Below are 9,864 nucleotides of genomic sequence, written 5' to 3'. Positions count from 1 at the left end.
ACCTCCTAACTTGACTCAACTAACTAAAAATCACTGACGAAGCAAAGAAACAACGTAACAAGCTAGTTTCAATTCAATTCTACACCACTCTTTCCATATAGTCTAACTTGCATAATGCACACGAGAAACTTGTCGTAGTGTACTCGTAGTTGCACGAATTATTTTCGATGTTTGTTCATCCTTTTAATGTGATGTTCCCTATGCCCGTTTTCAAACTTAAGCAAAAGTTGCAGAACATTCTCAGTAAGACAGGGCTAACTCAATGCGTCAAAAGCAGCCTCGGCAATGCCAGTGGGAAATCTTGACAGTACAAAACAAAAATTTATGGCAGCTTTGAGTTTAGGGTTTTGTGTTCAAAATTCATGAGTTACAGATTCAGCACCTTGCCGTGTTCCACTATCTGTGATCAGGCTCCGTGGCTTTCAACCACTTTTTCTAAATATGCAGCGGGCCAAAGCTAATTTGCATTGGCTGTAAGCCAGCGGCTCAGGTGAGAATATCTTTTTGCGAACCTCTATTTGGGGCTCTATCTCAGCCATTGAAGTGATCTCAATGGCTGAAGAGAAAAAACAAGCTCACAGTAGAATCGGGTACAATGCAGCTCCTCTTTTGCCGCTCACGCCTTTTTTTTGTTCATTCCTTGCACCATTTAATTATTTTATGAATAATAACTTCAAACCCCCAAAATCTCACAACACAAGTACCCAAAAGGTCATAACTCCACCCAAAAACCAGATTAAAGAAAAAACTGTTTTCATTTGTGCAAAATCTCACGACCCAAAATCTCTGAACTTCTCAAATACCCATTTCTCAACTTCTTCGTGATCGAGTGTTGCCTCTGATATCAAAACCCTTTCCAGTCGCCCATTCATTCCATCCTCCGTAATCGAGTGTTGCCTAAGAATCATCAGCGGTTTGTCCAAAATTAGCTGTCCCGACATCTGCATTTCTGAACTTCTCCCAAATCGAATTTTGATCTTTCAAAGAAGCATCAACCAGTTCTGTGGTAAGTGAACTGCAATGAAAGCGAAATTTAAGAAGTGTAAGATTATATTCTATCTACCGACCTTTTGTAACTCTTCCTCTTATCAATTTTATCGCTAAATGGAGTTTATGGATATGGGTGTGTTTATCGTAGTGTGAATGAGTATCCGTTTGTAGTTTGCTTAGTTCCTGTGAATTTTGGTTTTGCTAGATTAGAAGCAGTCTATCTGTGCCTGAATGTTTAAGCCCTTGTAGTTTGCTTAGTTCCTTTCTTCTTTTGGTCGTTTGTATATACACTCTTGTTTAGTGTTTAGAATGGCATTTCAAATGCCCTCTGACTCTTATTCTTCTTATTGAGATGCTGTTCTTACTGAAATTGATATCCCCTTTGTTGACATTGTGCTTCCTTTCTCTGACGTGTGTCGTCCTGTGTGGAAGGACGCTCTGTGCATGTTTTTTCCTTTACGTGTTTTTATACTTGCATGTTATTCTTTCCAACTTTGTGCTGAATCACAGAGTTAAAGAAAAATTTCTTCCATTGAAATAGGAGATAAACATGCCCTGTTACATCATGATAAATATAAGAAGAAACTAAGCACTCTTAAACCTTTTCCTATCGAGACCCAGAACCTTTTCCTCCACCATTAGTCTCTTAATATGTTGTCTCTTCTTCTTAATCTTAGAACACCCAAAGAGCATACATAGGTTGTTTCCCAATCTGTACATGTCTGCTTAGTTGCTCAGAATTCTTCCCAAGCTATGCAATTATGAAATATGTTTGTAATTAATTTCCAATCAGAGCTTTAGTCATCCAAAGCAATAAGTGTATAGGAGTAGTAGGCTAGGTGGTGTTCCATGACACTTCCACAGCTGACTCGCTTAAGTGCTACTAGGTAAAGCCATCACTACTGCCAGCAGATCTTTTTAATTTTTCTCTGCTTTTGATGTTTTTATGCTTCTGACTAAGATAAAGATATAGTATAGTTGTGCAGCTCTCCAGTTTTCTTTTTTACTATTGGTTTGTTTCTGAATAAATGTCTGAGACCCCAAAGAGTTTTTTGTGTTGGTATAATCTCCTTACCATTAAAGGCCACAAGGTGAACACGAAAGTTGCTCTAGCCTAGGTTTAGGTAATGGTGGGGAAGCTGGATGATACCAGCCTCCAGGCACAATAGGGAACATTATGTTTACCATTGATTGTTGGGGTCTTGTTTTATTCAAATTTAAGTCTAAGCAAAAATGTCTTTGTTTATCCCTTTATCTGGTCAGCAGGTAGTAGTGGTAGATTTTTCTTGAATCAATATTACATAATAAACCATATATTTGCAGTTTTTCACTGGGTATGAAGAGATGAGCTTTTTGGTTGCTTACTGGATATTTGATTGTAGTGACCATCAATTTCTGTCATTGTTGGAGTTATGGAATATGTTATTTTGAGTATGAGCTTTGGATTAGTTTAGTAGTAGATCAGGGTGAGAACTAAATAATTAATTTGTGGTCTTATTTCAGCAAATCTTGGGAGCTCATATATCATAAATTAATAGTATTTAACTTTTTGATAAAATAAATGTTATATGTAAGAGTTTTAATGGTTTTGGCTTTTTATGGAAGGAATGGTGCCTGCATTCATGGTGAACTATATCCTTTTCCATGTCATGTGATACAGGGCCTGTACCTGGGGACCTTGATCGGGAATGGAATTGAGAAGTTAGCATCGATATAGGTATGTGTTGATCATATTGTGAGTATTATGGACATGGGTATCCAATTCTGTATCCGAATGTGTTGATAATAATGTGAGTAGTATGTATATGGATATGATTTTTGTATCTGGCCAATAGGTGAGTAGTACCGATATGGGTATCATTTTTGTATCTTGCCAATAGCTGAGTGTGGAGTTGGGTATCATTTTTGTATCTTGCGAATAACTGAGTAGTATAGAATATAGATTTGGGTATCATATTCTGAATTTGAATGTATGGGTATCAATTTTGTATCTTGATAATAGGTGAGTAGTATAGATTTGGGTATCAGATTTTGTATCTGAAGGTGTTGATAATAGTGCCAATAGTATGGATATGGGTATCATTTTTTTATCTTTCTAATAGGTGAGTAGTATGGATTTGGGTACCAGATTCTGTATCTAAATTTGCAGGTTTCATTTTTTATATCTTGATAATAGGTGAGTAGTATGGATTTGGGTATAATTTTCTGTATCTGAATGTGTAGATAATAGTGCGAATGGTATGGATATGTGTATCATTTTTGTATCTGAATGTGTTGATGGATATGGATATCATTTTTATATCTTTCTAATTGGTGAGTAATATGGATTTGGGTAGTAGATTATGTATATGAATCTATTGATAACAGTGAATAGTGTGGATTTATTAATTACTCATGCCTGAAATCTTTGTATTACTTTCAGTTCTCCTTTAGTATTCTAGCATGAAGACAACTATGCTAAGTTCAATGCATAGTGATGCTGCCATATGTTTCTCCCTAAAAAGGTCATTCATAGTGCCATGAATTCATCCTAACTATTGTCTATTTTTAAAATTTTTTTTTACAGAGAAGCGTTGTTGACCAGCTAAATTCTGGGTTGGAAAATATATAGTAGGAAATCAAGGCCCAGCTGTTTAGAGTCCATTTAACTAGTTGTGAAATATTTGTGTATGATTCGAAATTAGATTTGTGCAGAACTCAAACATTGATAAAAGCACTGCAGCCGGTTGCGAAATTGATCCCTATGTTGTTAAAAGAAGCTGGATATGTTGACGGTTGTCCTCTACTAACAACTGAGTGGCCAGTTAATCGAGTAATTGATGCTCCCCAACAAGTTGGTGGGTGAGTAACTTTCCACCTACAAATTTACATATGTTATGTACAAATTGTGGAATGATTCACGGTGTCTTGCTAAGTTTCAGGGGGGACTGCGGGATGTTTGTCATAAAATATTGCGAATTTCTCAGCTCCAATGTAGACTTGGTGCAAATTTGTGATGAGGCCATCCATTTATTCTAGTTAAAGCTTGCTATAGACTTGTTGCAGGGATGCTGCAGCATATAGGAGTGTGATTGTGGGTGATGGAATTATTGAACTGTCTGGGTGGTTTAGTTTTTAATTTTGTTGGTAAGAATTGTTTAGGTACTGGATGAGGATTCGGTTGGGATTACCAAATCCCGTCTGATATGCACTGAGGGTACTTAGTTATTTCTTTTCCTGGGGCTATGCCTCCTTTGTTTATACCCAAAAAAAATAATTTGAAAAACTAAACTTTACCAGCAATGCACTCCATTTTAGCTAACCACAAATATTTTATTATTTTAAATTCATTACAATTGTAATATGAAACAATTTTAATTTTTTTTTGAAAAGGACCCAAAATGACCTTCTCAGCACCGCAGTGTCGACAGCTCTTTGTTTCAATGCTGGCTGAAGAAGTCGACATTGCCCACAATGAAATGCCTATATTGCACGTCTTGACCATATGTATAAAATACACGGGAAAGAAAAACATAGTTGAAATACAAAACATAAACAAAATAATAATATAACAGACTTGCACGTGTTCCTTCAAAAAGGGTACTTGTGATCGGGTGATGGTACACGTGTTCATTCACTAGTAACCCCATAACTGGTTCCCCATGTGTCCCAGTTGTGGCTTTGGGGTTGGTTTCGGTTTCTTTATCCTTTTACAGTTCATAATGGAGACAACGACATGAGGGCTTGATCAACACAGCCACGTATAATATTAAACATTAACTTGGGTTTTCAAACGTGCACATGTACAATATTATTTAATACCCACCCCAAGTTATTCTTTCTTGATAGCATAAAAACATATATAATATGAGAAGGAAATGTCATATTTCCATAATACTTTGTACGAGTAACCCGTAAACCCTAAACCCTAACCCTTAACCCCTAACCTCTAACCCCTACCATGTAAACCCTAAACCGTACCATTTGTAATAAAATTTTGAAGTTTTAACAACAAATTAGATTTGGATGAGATGCCAGCTGGCGACATCCCTTGCTGACACGTATCCCCTTTCAAAAAGATATAATCAAATTTTGTTGTAAATACATTTAAAATATTAAAATAAATGGGAAAATACCAACAAAAATACGTATGTATTTCTCAGCACCAATAATTCATATCCCAAGCCAAAAAAGTAGTTTAAATTTTTTTAAAAAAATTTAAAGTTGGGGGTCGTCCCTAAATGTGAATGATGCAAATGAAATACATAAATACACTTTGTAAATCCTAAGCTATTGTTTGTTTGATCACATAAGGACCGGATCAAAAATTGAATGTAATTAATGGGAAAAATACATTGGATGCCAAACCCTAAACCCTAATGTAATTAATGAAATACATTAAAATTGTTTGTTTGAATTATAATTAATTTTTGAAGCAAAAAGAAATAGTTATTTATATGACATGAGACATTATCTTCTACTATGTTGTGTGAAAACAAAATTTTGACTTTATAAAATTTGGAGTAATAATTGGAGCAAGAGTTGTTGTAAGGGATGTTCAACATAGTATTATTGTTGGTATAGAAACAAACTTGGATTTGAGAAATTATTTGAATTTTTATATTTCAAAATTATATTTTCAAGATTAAAAGATAAAGGAAACGTGACAAGGAGTTGGTGGGAATTTTTGGTGAATTTTCTGAATTTGGATTAATTTATTATGATTTTTGGAAGTTAAAATATGAAAAATACTAAGAAATGGAAGAGAATGACACATGGCAACATCTCATAGGTGGGTCATAAAAATTTATGACATGTGTCAGTATCGCGTAACGCCACATGTCACTAGAGGTTCATTTTTGTATTTTAAATGTAACAATTTCACAAAAAATGAATAATACTATTACTCTCCCTTACAAGAACTCTTGCTCCAATTATTACTTCAAATTTCCCAAGGTAAAAATGTTGTTTTCACACATCATAGTCGAAGATAATGTCACAAGGAGATTTTAGAAATGTTCTGTGCATTTTTCTGAATTTTTTATTCACTTTTTGTCAATTGCTTAAGTTTAAGATACAAAAATAAACCACTAATGACACGTGGCGGTACACAATACTGACACCTTTCAGACACTCTGATGACGCACCAATCTGGTGCTGCCATGTGTCATTTTCTTCCATTTATTAGTATTTTCCAATGCTTGAAGTTCCAAAAATCATAATAAATTCATACAAAATCTGAAAATTTCACCAAAGAATCCCACAAACTTCTTATCACATTTCCTTAATCTTTTAAGCTTTAAAAATATTATTTTGACATATACAAAATTCAAATAATTTCTCAAAGTTAAGTTTGTTTATATACTAACAATATTACTATTACTCTCCCTTACAACAACTCTTCCTCCCATTATTACTTCAAATTTTCCAAAGTCAAAAGTTTATTTTCACACATCATAGTAGAAGATAATGTCACAAGGAGTTTTTAGAAATTTTTGGTACATTTTTTGGATTTTGTATTCATTTTTTGTGAATTTTTTAAGGTAAAGACACAAGAATGAAGCTCTGATGACACATGGCATTACGCGATACTGACACTTGTCGGAAACTCTGAAACGTACCTATAAGACGCTGCCATGTGTTATTATATTTAATTTATTACTATTTTACAATGCTTTAACTCCCAAAATTCATAATAAATTCATAAAAATTCACAAAAAAATTACTTCATATTTTAAGCTTTAAATCCATTTCGATATCAAAACAAATAAATAATTTGATAGATGCCAGATGGCAGTGGTACGATGGTTAGGTGCAAGGTTTTTACCTTGCCTTTTGGTTTGGCAGAGATGACCACGTTGAATGATTATGTTACATTATATGTTTCAATGCTCACAACTCTTACAACATATTTCCTTGCCTTTAAGGTTGGAAGTTTTCCCATTTCACTGCAATTTCCTTCCCTTTTGTAGAAGCCCTAATGAATAAGTATTGAAGCCCTAATGAAATCTTTGTGATGCTTTTATGAAACATATTTTGACAAAAGTCAAAATGACATGTTTGGAACTTTACAAATTATTGAATGTGCTAATATTTTCTTCTATTACCCAAAATGATACACCACTAATGCTCTAGTGAATTCGTTCGGACACTTTTATAAAACTTGTTTTGAGAGAGTGATACTCGTAGAATGGATATAATTTATAAATGATTCACTTCCTCCAATTATTACTTCAAATTTCCATAAATAGTAATTAAGACTTCTTAGTAAAAATAAAATAAAACTTAGGAAGCTTTAGTAAAGCGATGTTGAAGCTGTAGTGAATCCTTTTGAAGCGTTTATGAAACATATTTTTGTGGCAAACAAGTGATGTTGCAACATTGTGATTCTGAACACAAGGCAACCAAAGCTTTAAACAAGGGCCTGCACAAATTAAATGAACACAATAAAAATAAAACCAAGCTACTAAAATTCCAATATTAAACCCAAAACGAAACAAAACAGTCCCAATTTAAGAGGAATACTCAACAGTAAATGCAGCAGTACCAAAAATACGTTTAAGCAATTTTTTTTTCTTTCTATATTCGATTACATTATGATTTAGCATATTACTGGTATCAGTTTCCAACGCTGCAGACAAAGCAAGATATGCACAAAAAGCGACATAATGAATATATCAAGAACCCTTCAATAATTTATCAATAACCAGTGAATAATGTATCAATAGTCCACCAATATTGTATCAGTCACCCATCAATAGTTTATCAACAACCCATCACTCCTGTCAATAGTTTATCACTGTCATAGAAAGTTTGAAACAAAAACACAACTAATAATTGTCTTATTACACAAAAACACCCAAATTAATGTCAGTTGTTTTTTCAATTGAGTACATGTTCACTAGGATGTTGTGGCTCTTGAGAAAGCTAAGACTAGACAAACATCTACCCCTCTGGTAAATACATCATTTTGTTGGTCGACAAAGATGGAAATGATAATATAAAGCAACATACGGCTGATTATCTACCAAATTTCAAGTGCTAAAAAGGCTTTTAATAAGGCATACCTGTAGCAATTGCAATTAGTTCCAACTCTACACCACCAACCCATCTGACAGCAGGCAAGTTCATGTGCATCAATAGGTGATTTGCTTCATCATCAAACCCCCATTGACAGATGACCAAGGTAGCACCCACATCCTGCATATCAGTGATTATCCGTGAGTAAACCTAGATGGTATAGTAATGAAGAAAAAGTTGCAGCATCCCTCTGTAGAAAGGAAAAACCAAGAAAATATGTCCCGTATGCCCATATGGTAGCCACAAATGACACAAATGGACAAAACATTAACAATATAATGAGTATTCTCATTAAACCAGAGAAACAATGACCAGTATGCATAAGGCTATGAGATGCCAAACAATCATTATCAATAATTGGAGCCCTATGAAACCTATAGCATAACTCGAAACAGGCCTTACCTACAATGAATCTCTTTCCAATGAACTCCACAACACTGTTGTCCTCTATCCAGAGGTATATCCAGCTGCAAACTAGAAGAGAAACACGAATATATCATAAGGAAAATTAAAAAATTTCTTTTCTTTAAGAGAAGGAAAATAAAAATCTCTGAAGAGCCCCTTAGGGGACTTATTCCTGTTTATGCTAGGAACTCTAAACCTACTATTTGGCAGTTGTAAAACTTTTTCCCCCGACTAACCATTCAGTGAAGCGGAGGGCAAGGCAGACAAAAAACCCCTCAAGTCTACATCTAGAATCCCAAATTTGCCACATACCCGCACACCCAATACCCATTTCGCCAAAATTAATGTCTTTACATGAGATTTATTCAAAATACCATATTTTTAAATGTTCAAATTAAGAAAAGGAAGAGGAATGTACCAGATTTCTTAACCAGAGCAAGGAAGGAAGGAGATAACCTCTGCAAGAGACAAGAACCAGAGAAAATAAAGAGAAGAGCTCACTTGTGTTAATCATGAGGAGACAAGAACCAAAACACAGTCTTAATCATCAAACAAACACATAATAACATAGCCGAGTTGTTCAATCCATTCTATGCTTTTCTATAGCCCATAAATTATAAATATTGGTACAAAGAGTAGACAACAAGCAGAGACATGGAATGAAAAACAAAACCGCAAGATCATATCCTAATACCCACAAACAAACACAATCAATCATATTCAACTCCAATATAAATCATGCCCACCCAAACAAAAAAATCTAGTTTTTTTGCCTTTCTTCTAAATAAAACACCTCAAATCTACACATACAACCCCAAATTTTTCACATACCTGCACATCCAAAACCCATTTCCCAAAAAGAAAGCGATAGATCCAGATTGGTAGCCAGTCATGATAGTTTTCACGAAAATATTTCAGAAGAGAAGAGTGATGCTTTGTATAGAAATGAAAGCGAGGAAGCCAGTCTATTGATCCGTCTCTGAATATGGGTAGATGGAAAAATAGATGAGAAAAGAGGGATGTAGTTTAGGGAGATTGAAAAGTCATCTGGAAAGGTAAAGCTGATTGCTTTAAGTTTTTTAATATAATTTTGGGGCTAAAATATCAACATTCAAGGACAGAGTCAACAATGCGGGAAAAAATGGCGCCCACGCGGGAAAGAAATATTTTCCGAAAAAGTTTTGGAGGAGAGAGGAGAGAGAGAGAGCAAATTGAGGGTCAGATTCTAGTACAACAGAGTACAACAGATTCACTTAGAATTGCTTTTTCTGAGCCATTAGATTAAATCCAACGGTGTTCTCAAAAAGAAGTTCTCAAAAAGAAGTTCCCACCAGAAAACAGCCCTTGGCTGTAATTTGCTCAAGCAACATTTCACATGTACTGGGCCAACCATTGTTATATCGAGCACAG

At 34.7% G+C, this 9,864-nt stretch overlaps 2 long non-coding RNA genes across 7 annotated transcripts; one reads left to right on the top strand and one right to left on the bottom strand.

Annotated features, from left to right (window-relative positions):
* The first annotated feature begins 556 nt into the window (after positions 1-556).
* Positions 557-4,272, top strand: LOC148292863 (uncharacterized). 3 transcript variants are annotated; one of them, XR_015837028.1, is made up of 4 exons: positions 557-1,006; positions 2,596-2,707; positions 3,557-3,831; positions 3,912-4,272. It is a non-coding gene; the product is annotated as an uncharacterized LOC148292863 (long non-coding RNA). The 3 variants fall into 3 exon arrangements; XR_015837029.1 differs by having other exon boundaries at positions 559-1,006; positions 3,557-3,600; positions 3,685-4,272; XR_015837027.1 differs by having other exon boundaries at positions 560-1,006; positions 3,557-4,272.
* A 2,894-nt stretch (positions 4,273-7,166) lies between these two features.
* LOC148292862 (uncharacterized) lies at positions 7,167-9,581 on the bottom strand. 4 transcript variants are annotated; one of them, XR_015825821.1, is made up of 5 exons: positions 9,286-9,581; positions 8,873-8,912; positions 8,452-8,523; positions 8,037-8,169; positions 7,167-7,393 (listed from the first exon to the last, which is right to left on the bottom strand). It is a non-coding gene; the product is annotated as an uncharacterized LOC148292862 (long non-coding RNA). The 4 variants fall into 4 exon arrangements; XR_015825819.1 differs by having other exon boundaries at positions 8,452-8,516; XR_015825820.1 differs by lacking the exon at positions 8,037-8,169.
* Between the last annotated feature and the right edge of the window lie 283 nt (positions 9,582-9,864).

This window comes from Prunus avium, chromosome 7 (genome assembly GCF_965620075.1).
Source record: "Prunus avium chromosome 7, drPruAviu1.hap1.1, whole genome shotgun sequence".
NCBI lineage: Eukaryota > Viridiplantae > Streptophyta > Magnoliopsida > Rosales > Rosaceae > Prunus > Prunus avium.
This window is presented reverse-complemented; position numbering and strand designations above follow the sequence as displayed.